Source organism: Macaca mulatta, chromosome 5 (genome assembly GCF_049350105.2).
Source record: "Macaca mulatta isolate MMU2019108-1 chromosome 5, T2T-MMU8v2.0, whole genome shotgun sequence".
Lineage (NCBI taxonomy): Eukaryota > Metazoa > Chordata > Mammalia > Primates > Cercopithecidae > Macaca > Macaca mulatta.
The window spans coordinates 140,860,587-140,873,783 of NC_133410.1; positions in this window are offsets into that span (position 1 = coordinate 140,860,587).

Here is a 13,197-nt window from a genome sequence, read left to right on the forward strand (position 1 = left end):
TTAACTACTGCTGTATAAATTAACACCATGAAATTCAAATTAAAACGTAACCATATAGAATTCAGGAGTAAGAACTCATTATTTTGCAAACAAACTTAATTTTAGCTAATTTATTCATTCTTCTCATACTCCCCCAAATCTGGATCTACGATAGTGCCTGGATATAAATTTCTCATAAGAATTCTAAGAAAGAACATACAGATACAGAAAATCTTCAGCTATGTAAAATATGGGTTCCTTAGCATGAAAATAGCATTTTTATCTTTTTATTCTACTTGTCCTACCTCGATAGGTTATGCTAAACTATACTGTGATAGAAAATAAACTTCAATATATCAAAACCAAAATATTAATAATAATATGGGACCTCACAAGAGGTCTTAGACATCTGGACTTTGATCATCACTTGTATCTGTACTTCTCTAAACAAAACTCAGTCTCATAGCCTTATCTGTTAGTAAAGCTGGAATATATTGTCTATACACCGCCCATGAAGAAAATAAAATCAATTTAGTGAATTCATAGCATTGCCTCTATTGCATTGTTAAACTTTCAAACAGACTTGTTTAACTAACTATACCAAATTGCTTATTAAATTTTCTTTGTAGTTGTTATACATTTGGTAGTGTGCTGGAATTTAAATTCATCACCATTGTCTATCAGGCCTATTTAAAATACCCCAGATATGCTACTGTAGTTATGATATAATTATTTGTCCCTATGTAGTGATAAGTAACCTATCTTTATTTTCAGGTAAGTAATAACCCAATTTTGCTTCTAGATCTATGTAGCTAAAAGACTATTAATTATCTCTACATGTACGGTAAGTTTTCTAAGTGAACTTTTCTTCTATTTCCTTTTGGAAAAAATATATATATATTTTATATTGTTTATGTACTCACATAAATTTATTCATTATTAAACCTTGATGATAAATCCAACAGAAGTGTGCATATCTCTTCTATGAGACTATGAGCTCCCACATCCTTGAGAAAGATACTCCTTGGTTCTAAACTTGACAAGAGTCTGTCCAGGAAATCTATATACATTTCAAAGAGGCAGAGGAAGAATTTGCAATTACAAGTCTTCTAAAGTAAATGCTCTAAGATAAAAGAGGTCAAGAGCCTACAGTGAGAAAGAAACCTACACTTTAGTCAACCCGCAAAGCCACCTTGATCACTAAATATATCCCAATCACATTCTCTCTTAATAATCTTCTTTAATTAAATTCTATGATAAATTAATTCTACCAGGTTAAAAGCAATTTAATCCATCTTCTTTCGATCTTCACTGCCAAATACACACACACACGCACACACAACTATATATACATACACAGGTATATTCATATATACAAACATTCTTGTTTTTCTAAATCAATTGAAACACGTTTTCTAAATCTATTTTAAATAATACATATGTATGTAAATATCATAGGTAAAGTAAAATTATTTTATGGTTTTATGGTAAATTTGTTTTATATAAGTGATTTAAAATAATTTTATGTTGAGAAAAAATGACTTTCTCCAATTGAACATTTCATCTTGGACTAAATTAGCCATCACTTTCACTAAAACATGCTATTTTTTATAAGTAGAGTAGCATTTGTCCTCATGAACAAACTTGTAGAAAAAATAATATTTTACTGTATAGACTTTGCTTATGTATAAAAAACCTTTAGGGGAAAATAAAAAATGACTTTTTTTTCTTTCCATTTCCTTGTACAGAATAACAGCACAATTGACATGAGTGAAACATTATAGAAACAGACACATTTTGTTTGGAGACAAGTATGAAATATTCCTACTTTAAAGGTGGACTTTTTAGAAAATGGTGAACAGAGTAAAAACAACAGTGTTAATGGGAGAGCAGTTATAGGCTCATTTATATTGTTAACATAAATTGTATTGCCTTAGAATTATTCCATCTTTTTCTAAACAAAATCAAGAACATTTTATCATAACAAAAGTCTATTATTTTCCAACTCAGTAGGAAATAGGCAGTAGTAGAATTCTTGTTAAAATGCACATGATAAAAAATTCAGCTCAGATATGTCTTGTAAATGTATAGATTAAAAGAAACTTTCATAAATGAGCTGACTTTCAAAACAGTAATATCACACCTAAAACAAATACCTACTATTTATGTGCCATGGGACTTTGATATATATAAGTAAAGAGATAAGACATATATTAGCACAATGTGGGAAAGTACTATCTTTGACATAAAATAAATCTCCAACTTTATAAAAATATTTGGACAAATAATTTTTCATCTATATGCCACCAATATCCAGGTCTTCAGAGTAATATTATTGTCCCTTCTTTTCATGACTCCAATAGTTGAACTTGCCACAGACATCTATCTAGTTTCCTGAATAGTCTTATCAGTAATGTATGAACTAGATCTTACATTATAAGGCAAGACAAAACTAACATCAGTGAGAGTGAAATACAGTCATTTTATCAGCATCGATGTCATGTTAGTTGTGACCCAGCTCTACAAGACTGATCATGTTAAGAAGATACAGGTACTTAGATTACATTAGCAGCCATGGAAGATAAGTTAGAGCAAGGTGACCATGGGTAGTGTGTAACGAAGTGAAAAATATCCATAGAGTAATACCAAAGTAGCAACTAAGAGCTTGTAGATATTCCTGGTCAAATTACTGAAAATATTCTCATATAAGAACTTTTATTTTTTCTTTCTATATTTTGATACATTGACAATGCTAAATTAAAACCAAGAATAAGAAATTGCAACCTGGAAAGTACACTGTTCTTTATTTTATGGAATATGATAAGATTTAAAATCCACAATCTGAGATAATAGAAGGAAAAAAGAAAGCTTCTTCTAATGTTTGAGAGTTACTCCAACTCCTACATGAAGCTCTAATAACAATTCACCTTTTTCATAATTCAAATGGTTTTCAATTCTCACATCTTTCAATGTGTGTTGTGTAGGAAAAAAAAAATCTTTAAACAACTATTAAAGGCAGTTTTTTTCTATATTCCTGATACAATAAAACTATTATCTAATATCTGTAATGTATGCTGATGAAATTATACTAAATGTCTCATTTCTTTTTTTAACTTTAATTAAACAAAATTATAGAGTTGGATGTTTTTGTGTATGAACTTCTACTACACATATGAGAGATTTATTCTTGCTTTTCTGTGGAAAATAAATCCATTCATTTTTAATTTGTAATATTTTATTGAATAAATACACCACAATTCATTTTGTTTTAATATTTTTGTTATTACAAAGAGAAAATATTTGAATGTGCTTATATTCAATAATAATATGAATATTCTTATTTTTTTGTGTAAAAATATGCTTGCATGTAAGATACAGATGTCAACCTTAAATGATGAGATCCAGAAAATATAATTAAGTACAGAGTCTATTCAAGATCAAAGTTTGAGAATGGCACTCAGGAAATACGGAATCCCAAGTGTCAGTGTTCCAAAATGCAGAAGCTTAAGTATTACTTGTGTAGGCAGAAACATAGAAGTTCAACAGGGTTGTAACATTTTCCATGTAAGGCCAGTACATCCATTACAGCAATTTGATTCGTTACAGCTTGCTATGTTCCAAGAAAGATTGCTTTAACATTCTGTCAGGAGAAGCAATGGTCTTTATGGGCCTTATCTCTGATGCCATTTGGTCTTTTCTAATAATTTATAGGAAAAAATTAAGAGATTTAATCTAAAAAAAAAAAAAAAAGCAGATGCATGCTACATCGTTCAAACCACATAGTCACGTTCATCTCAAAGCTTAAGTAATTTAAAGTTCCAACAGCTTTAAGCCTGAATTATTTAATTTCACATTTCTTCTTTTCTATCAAGATGTTCCAAAGAAAGCATGGTAGATAAACTCAAACAGTTTGGTTCCCTATAAGCTCAGGAGCTTAGTCCAGTGTTGCTAGAAAAGCTCATTCCTAGGAAGTCATGCCTCATTGATGAGCAATTTACCAAGCTATAAATCTGATGGGGTATAGCCCAAATTTGGAGCAAGGTGAAGAAGGTGACATTGTGACTTGAGTCAGGCTTCACAGTTTCATTTTCAATTAATGCAATTTTTTGAACAACCTTTAGTTTTTTTCAGTTGTGCGTTGACTCCATTGTCAACAAATACTGCACCAGGAGTAAAGACAAAAACAAGACAAAATGCGACAAATGATTATTATTCCTAGCTTTTTCCATCAGGTTTCCCAAGATCTAAATTGACTTCTTATCCAATAATCCAGAGAGGATATTAAATCTGAAAAGTTAGTTATTTGGTTTTCCATATCAACCATTAACGTAAATATGTTATCTAGTTCATTTGGGATATAGAAACAACACTTAGTTTTTACGATAGCACAAGTTCCCCCTTTCAGTGCAATAAGTATATCTAAAACCATATGATTCTGCAACACAGCGTTTCACATAAGAGCAACTTCACTGCTCAATAATAAGATCCAGGTGACTACCACTTACCACCTTTTATTGTGTAATTGGTAAAGCCTCTACATGCCAAATGACAACCTCGGTATCCAGCTGTGGCAGAAAAATGGAAGTTAAATAATTATACCAATGAAATAGGGAATGAGCCCAAAAAGACTATAAATAAGAAAAAGGTTCAGGCTGTGAAAGAGTATGAACTATCTAACCTTGTGCCCAGCTATAACCTAAAGAACACTGTCCTAAACATCCCTGGGGTAACTGTAGACATTAATTGGTGCCTCATTGTCAAGTCATTCCATTTGGAGCTAGCCAATAAATGCTGGCCACTGTGTTCATTCAGTGACATGCCAATCAATATTTTGTAATATAAGGGTGTGAACACATCATTCCTTGGATATCCATCCCATATCTTCAGCGTGACTGAACTACGTGTCTTTGATGTGATTCTTTTCTTTTTTCTCAACATAAAGCTGACTAAGTTGACCAAAAGAAGAGGTAAGCTATATAGAGACGTCTCAAATTTGTGTTGTACCACTCTGGAATTAAGTTGCCTTATTTCTCAGTTGAGGCAACAGTAGTATTAAAGCAAAAAAAAAAAAAAAAAAAAAAAAAAAAAGATTTCATCTACCAAAAAGCTCTTCCCATGTCCTTTCCTTTGTAAAGTATTATTAGTAGGCCAGTTATGTATGTCATCCTTAGTCATACTAATGTAAGCACCAATGATTTTTCTTGAGAAATACAGATATATTTCTGATATTCTATCCAATATTTTCCTTAGAAAGGAGATACCCATTGTGATAGATAAGAACCACCAGAAAAAGGTATGAAGTCACATATCCAACAAGCGTTTTTGTGTAATCTATCAGAATTGTTTTGATTCCATTGCAAAAAGAGATTAGATTCATAGGCAACAGCTTTGATAGTAGCAATAAAGCATAATATCTAGGGTTGAAAAGAAAGATATTTAGTAGGAACTTGCAAAGGAGTACTTTTAGTGATTATTAATCTATTAATGATTGTCAATATTAAGCATTAGTTTAGACACAGGTCTGGTTTGGTGTTTTGAGAAAGCTAACTGCATCTGATATATTTTTCTCATCCTTGTTGGTTCTAGATAGCTTCAATTTTTAAATCACTGGTTTAAGATAAGGTAGAAATTAGTAAAGTGACTTTCTTTAAATGAGTGACATGTATCTAAGAATCTATTACTTTTAACTTAGCAGCACACAGGTTAGGAGCACTTGATAAGATCCCTTCCATTTTGGTTAAATGAAGTCCTTTCAGAAAATTACATTTTCAACAGACAAATCTCCTGGTTGATTTCCATGGTCCTTGTGTTCCTTGTCTCCTGCGAGCTCACTGTGGAAAGAGTGTTTTACTATTAATAAATTACAGTTTTTAATTAGTTGCTTTATAAGGCTGCTGCAATAATACAACATATCCCCCTTTGATATCACAGATTTACAATTACCTAAAAATAATTTCATAGGTCTGCCTGTGACAATTTCAAATAGAGACAGCCATTGTTTATCAATAGGGAAAGAGGTGGCTCTTAGGCTAAAAACAAGCAACCAATGGAAGAGCTTTTGGCCAAGGGATTTTAAAAGTCTCAGTTAATTTTGTTAGTTGAGTTTTGATTATTTTGCTTGTGTGTTCCACTGATTCAGGTGACTGGTGGTAATATGCACAATAGAAACGGAGAGTGAGCCAGATTTTATATATCAACTAGATTATTTGTCCAGTGAAATGAGTCACTGTAAATGTCTAGAGGAACTCCACATATCAGAATATTTTTCCCAAAGATTATTTTATTTACTCCTAAGTCTGTTGCTCTTCTGCAAAGAAATGCTTTTACCCAATGAGAAAACATATAAATAATCACTAGAATCTACTCGTACCCTTGTAATGTAAATAGCTGGATAAAATATAATTGTCATTCTTTGAAGGGACCTTCAGGTAAAGATAAATGACCTTGAGAACTATGTAAATGTTTCCCTGGATTATAGTTTTGGCAGAAGTGACAGTGATTGCATACATTATGAGCAACAATTGGAGAAATTTTCAATAATATTGTTTTCTCCAAGTAATCACTTTACCAGGGCTCCACTGAATTAAACCATGTACATAAGTAAGGAAAGATAACTGTAATTTTGTTGGAAGTATGAGTAGACCATTTGGTGGATACCAAAGTCCAGTCATAGAGGAGTTATTTACCTGTCTATTTACCAATTTTCTTGTTCTATTATTAGGACTATGGATTGAAATAATTGTATATCAAAATCAAGTACTTCCTTGAAAGCCAAAATGGGTTGACTTTCTTGCTCAGATACATTAAGGGAGTCCTTTTTGCTGTATTATTTGATAATTGCTGTGCTTTGCTATCTGCAGTGTCTGACTTTCAATGGTCTGGAATACTGATAATGGCTAATGCTTTTGGCAATAATATGGCTTCCAGAAATTGTGAAACAAAGTGTCCATTTTTTTTAGACTGATAGGAAATGTTCAAAATTCTCTTTTTTTCCATAACATTCCAAAGTCATCAGCTACTCTGAAAGCATATGTGCTATTTCTATAAATATTAGCAGTTGTTCCTTTTGCAAATTGACAAGCTCTAATTAATGTTATTAACTCAGCTTGTTGAGCCAAGTTTGCTTCTGGAAGATAAGCAATTTCTGTATTCTCCGTTAAAGATCTCATAACATAACCTGCATGATAAATTCCAGAATCATCAAGTATGATTCATCTGTAAACAAAACAACATCAGCATTAGTAAGGAGAGTTTTTTGCAAGATCATCCTAGGAGAAAGTAGCTGGTTGGTTAACATTAGGAAATTGTGTGGCTTTTCATCTAAAAGAAAGGGCAGAAGACTTGCAAGATTTAGTTTTTGCATCTAGAAATTGTAATATGGGGAGAACAAAAAGCAAACAAACTTCATAAAAAGCCTGTCTACTGATTGAATTTATTTACTATATATAGGTAGTAAAATATCACATATATAAACATACAGACAGAAGCAAACTTTACAGTGTTGTAACATTCTTCTTCAAATAGTTTATTTCCCCACTTTATTCTATCACTCTTTTCCTCACCTGTTCCATTGCTCTAAATAATTGTTAGTTAGGCAACTCTAAATTTGTACTTCCAAAAACATGACTCTTAAGTAAAAATTACATCCCAAAGACATAGAACTTAGATTTAAACACCACAGTTGCTGAAACAAAGAAAAGAATAGATAAAGGTCACTAAAGACAGCATTGACAGTAAAAGTATCTTTAACAAAGATAAGGTTTGTTACATAAACTTCAAGCCAATGTTTTCCCCATCTCAAAAATTTCTAGTGGCTTAGATACAGAGAGGAAGATGTCATTATAAATGGAGATTTCCTTTGTAGATGGAAATTTATTTTACAAAAAATTTAACATAGCCAGCTTAATGCCAATAAGTCATATTTTAGAGACCAATCTAGTTACATAGGCAGTCTTTTCAAATTGTTTCTTGATTCTATTACTGACTTCCAGATGGAGTCCCTTAATGTATAGGACAAAGAAAGCATGCAGTTTTTAAGGCCTTAGTATTTAAATATGTGACAAGTACGCATAGGTGAAAAACAAAACACTTAGATCAACCCCAGTTGAGGATCCCATTTTTACATTGAATTTTTTGATCCCAGAAAGAGGGAAACACCATGAGTCTGCAACACTTCCACAGTGCAGCTCATTGCAAGGACATTCCCCCCAAGACTGGCGGGCAACCCAACACCAATAAGCCCATTCTGTGATCAGTCCATCCCACTTGGAATCCTTATCCCTCAGTGGTGAGTGTTTCATAGCCTCCCGGGCTCCAAGTTCCAGTTTTCTTACCTATACCCACAAATAAATAAGTGGCCCCCTTCAGTAATAACCATTCATCATAAACTCTGTCAGTCACATCCAAAACTTCAGGTAGCACTCACCAATCACTTGTTGGCCATTGCACATTAAAAGGTTATGGGCTTTCATGGTACAAAGTGATCCCTGGTGCTCCCCAAAACCAAAGAAATCCCAGAAAGAGAGCAGAGCTTTAGATCTGATTCTTCCCATTGAAGAACTAAGTGGCTAAATTGGCTACACTTGCTGGGTCAATAGAGACTTCCCTAAGGAGACTTTCCCCTAAGCCAAAATGATTCATAGCTGCAATCTAAGGGATTGAAATTTCAACCAATCAAAAGGGACTTTCCCCTAAGCCAAAATGAGTCATAGCTGCAAACTAAGGGAATGAAACTTCAATCATTTAGGGAGTTTAAGCTCTAGCTGCAGTCTGATGTTTTTAACCAGTCAGGCCCACCAACCCACAAGCGAATAGAAAATAAGCTAGCTCTACAGAACAGAAACAGGAAAAGGAGAGGAGTCATAAGGGGATATAAGCATAAGACATCCAAGTCAGAAACGGCAACCCTTCCAGGTCCCTCCCACCGCGCGGAAACTTTACTTTCGCTTTCGCTTTAATACATCTTGCGGCCCACACTCTTTGGGTCCGCGCCTTTCTCTAATGAGCTGTAACACTTACCGCTGCGGTCCACAGCTTGATTCCTTGAAGCCCGTGAGACCACGAACCCTTCGATCGAGAAAAACCTTCGATCAGAAGAAGACTTCTCGTTTCTTAGAACACTACAAGGGGAGCAGAAAATTCTAAAACTAGAGTGAGTGTGTGGTTCCTTTTTATGTGTTCTTGAAGGTTTAACAGGACTGTGAGAAGTCTCCTGTAAATTTTCTTCATGTTGTATCAAAAACGACAAAAAGGAGGAGGAGGAGAGTGGCAGGAAATGGAAGAGTAAGTCACAGAGGAGCCAAACTGGGGAGATTTTAAGGTCTCTACAAGGCAAAAAAAATTTTTTTGATACTCCAGGATGTCAAAGAATGACCATGTTATTAATTGCTCTTAGATCCTGTACAAATCTCCAACATTCCTATACAACTTGGTTTTCTTACAAGAAGGAGTAGAGTGTTACATGTTCTTATACAAGAAGTAATCTTTTTATGTATTCCAAAACTATAGTTCTCATTCCTTCCAAAATCCCTGATATTGGAAGATACAGTTTAAGGTTTCAAAGAGATTTCAATGGACCTACTTCAATTTTGATCGAGACTGCTGAGATTAATTTTCCAGTATTGGTGGATGATTTTGATCAGAAACCACTTTTGACTGCTTTGTAATTCTTCATTATTTAACAATTTAGTATTTCCATGGCAATAAAAATTGCAATTTACGAATTAAAAGAATCAGAGTTTGAACAAAAATTATATCTAATAATTCAATTTTATCTTCTAATTCTAAATCTCCTCTTTCTTAGAGAAGACGATATGGGCATTATATAATTCTGAAAATTCTCTCCCTATCAAATGGATGGGGGCTGAGGGAATCAAGAGAAAAAACATGTGTTCCTTGTATAAAACCTAATTGAAAACTATAAATTAACACTTATTTGCTGATAATAGCATGTGTTTCACCTACCATCTGTATTGTTTTTTCAATTCAAGGAATGGTCCTTGTAATAATGTGGGATTCATTGCTGATAATGTAGCTCAGTGTCAGTAAGAGCTTCTTTGTTCTCAATTTAAAATAATTTGAATTTATCCTAAAGTATTAGTGTTGCTGAAGTAGACAGCTAGTCAGACACGAGTGGGGGAGGAGAGGACCCACAAATCCCCCGCCATAGTAGAAATGTCAGGCAACTATCACGTGGTGGTCAGGCAATTGTTATACCGTCTCTCTAAAATAATGATTTGTCACAGCTGGCGCCAGAAAAAAGGCCATCTCCCAACAGATAGAAAAAAAACCTGAAAGTAGTTAGTGATCAGCAGCTTCCCAATAAGATCTTAAGAGATGGGTAAGTGGGCTCAAGCATGAACGCTAAGAGGCAAAATAGTGAAGTTTAACCAGTAAATGGCCTTTTAGAAATATTTGAGTGTTAAGAGAAGTACACCTCAAGTGAGAGTGTGTACAACACCAGTAAACAAAGTGTGCATGCTGTCCCTCCCAAGTGCTGGCAGGCCACTGCATGTGGACAGCCCACCCCAAAGGAAGAATCAGGGAAGAAGGGAGGCAAGACCCCAGAAGTATAACAACGTATAAAACCCTAAGTCAAAGGTCAAACTATGCACTTACCTTTCAAGTCACCAGCTTTGTCCTCTTTCAAGTTTTCTTCCTTTGGTTCTCGCTCTAAAGCTTTTTTTACACTTACACTCCTGTTCTAAAACTTGCCTCAGTTTATCACTCTGCCTTAGGCCTTTTGGTCAAATGCTTCTCCACAGTTTTTATATTAATTGAGAAGCAGATAATTGGGTTAGTTTTTGAGTTTAAGAAGTCATTTAGGGGTTACAAATTGGCCGAACAATTGTTTTAGTTGTAAACTCAACACTTATTTGCTTTTCTTCTTTTCTTTTCGTTCCTTTTCTTTTCTTCCTTGGTTAGAATGCATGAATTTGGTCAGCAAAACTAACTAGATCACGAGATTGAGAGGTAGCCCAACTGGAGGATTGTCTCTTTATTATACTTGCCCATTTGTCGTTGAATCCATTTATAATGCTTGAGTTAGGGAGAGTATTACTTTGGTGATTAGCGTATCTTTCTCCTAACAGGCCTGAATATTGTTAATTTTTTTTTTCCAAATCTTTCATAGTATAACATTAGGAGCTCATTAGTGTTTTTGTTGGCATTGTTGTATTTTGTTCTTACCAACCGCCTTTTGGAAAACTAAGGTAATATTGTTCAGTAGAGTTTTAGCAGTAGTGTTTCCTTCATAATCTGCTTCAGAAAAGGTATGAAAGTCTTCAAAAAATTGCTCCAATTTTCCTTTGTTATCCAATATTTGGCTTTACTTTCTAAAACAACCCTGTAGACCAGTTGTTATAAATCAGATAACCTGAAATTATAAGCTCAGATGTTTAATTTGAATATTCTGTTAAATCCAATAGGGTTCTTAGGAAGATCGGTCAAGGAATTCTTTAATTAGAGTTTTAAGTTTGACCTGTGACCATAATTGACAGACTGAGACAGATTCTTCTCTACTGGATACAGATACAGAGTGTTCCCCAAATGGAATCAGAACAGCAGAAAAAGGTTAAGGAAAAGGAGGAGGATGTAAGTCTAGGTTAGAAAGTTCTGATGATGCATGCCAATGAAAAGGAAGGGCTGAAGCAGGAGAAATTTCAGAATCTTTTTCCAATTCAGAAATTATTTTAGACAATTTTTTGTTTTACTCCTGTAAATAAATAAGTTTATTAGAACCTATTTTAGAGACTTTTAAGTACCAATCAAATTCATTTTTCTAGTTTTTTTGTTTTATTTTAGCACTAGCTTTGTCTAATTAAGCATGCAGGTAAATTAGGTATTTCAAATGTGCCCTGTTTTGGTCATTGTAATTTGGTGTCATCATACGTGTGACACATTTTCTAAATATTTTCATGAAGAGGCACCATAAGTATTAAACAATGAATGAAACTGGTGTTTCTAGTGGTGGATCTCTCCTTAAAAATGAAGCCTTGGTTTTAGATGCATGACTGCCCATAATTTAGATTTTTCTCTAAAACAAGTTAATGGAAAGTATTTTGAGTCAAGTGTACTACCTGTGGGAACATTTCCTTGAGGCGTCACTCTGGAGTCAATTGTTCCTTTTCGGTGTCTCAGTGATCCCAAGAGATTTGGGTGCTTAAAGCACTAGGTAGCCATTTTTTAATGTGTGCACACTGGGTTAAGCAAGAGTCCTTGTATGTTCTTCTCAAGGGATTCCCTATGAAACAGTTTTACATCACGAGAAATACACTCTGACACATCTGAAAGACCCTAGTCACCTATGGTGCATTCTAGTCATCATCATAATAAAAAATATTTTTAAAAGAACGTTGGTTTTTATTTTATCCCCATAGGAAGCCTTTTCTAATTTTGGTCACTCAAGAGGAAAGTTTAGATTTGACAATCAAACAAAGCTTCAGAATCTGGCCAAGTTTTAAAGATTACAAATTTTGCTTAAACTACAAAGATTCACTTTCTACTTTCAAAGAAAAGCTATCTTCTTCCTGACCAAAATTTTGAATGAGAGAAAAGGCTATAGAAACCCTAATGAATAATTAAAACCAAAACCTTAACCTCAGAGAAAAGTGAAAGTCACAAGTTTCTGGTCAGCAAAATCTCTAGAAAATAACAAATGAAGCTCCTACCTAGCAGTAGAACTTCAATTCCAACTTTGTTGAGTTAGGAATTCTTTATCTTGAATAAAGTCTGAACCTCAACCAAGCTGGGAGGTTCAGCCCTCAAAAAGGGCGTTACCAGATATTGTCCACGGATTCCAGTGAGGTTGGGTGAGCGAAAGTCATTTTGCTGGTATCAGAGCTCTGGTTATTGGCCAAGATTTGAGTATCACTGGAGGTCCATTTTGGGTTCCTCCTTCGTGCTTACCAAAATGTCATCTTAAATTAGATTAAGAAAATGTGATTAAGTTTAGAATTTATCTCAGTGCGAAGCTTTAAGATAGTCACCCAGGAAACACCAACTTCAAATAAATGTGGTCAGCATCCCAAAATGGTAAAGCTAAGGTTTCACGCACAAAGGCAGAAACAGAAATGTTTAATAGTGTTGCAATAAGGTGAGTGAATATGTTAAGGCAATTTGATTGGTTGCAGCTTGCTACATTCCAAGAAAGATTGCTTTAATATTTGTGAGGAGGGATAATGGTTTTTAGGGGTCTTTTCACTGGTAGCCTTTAGTCTT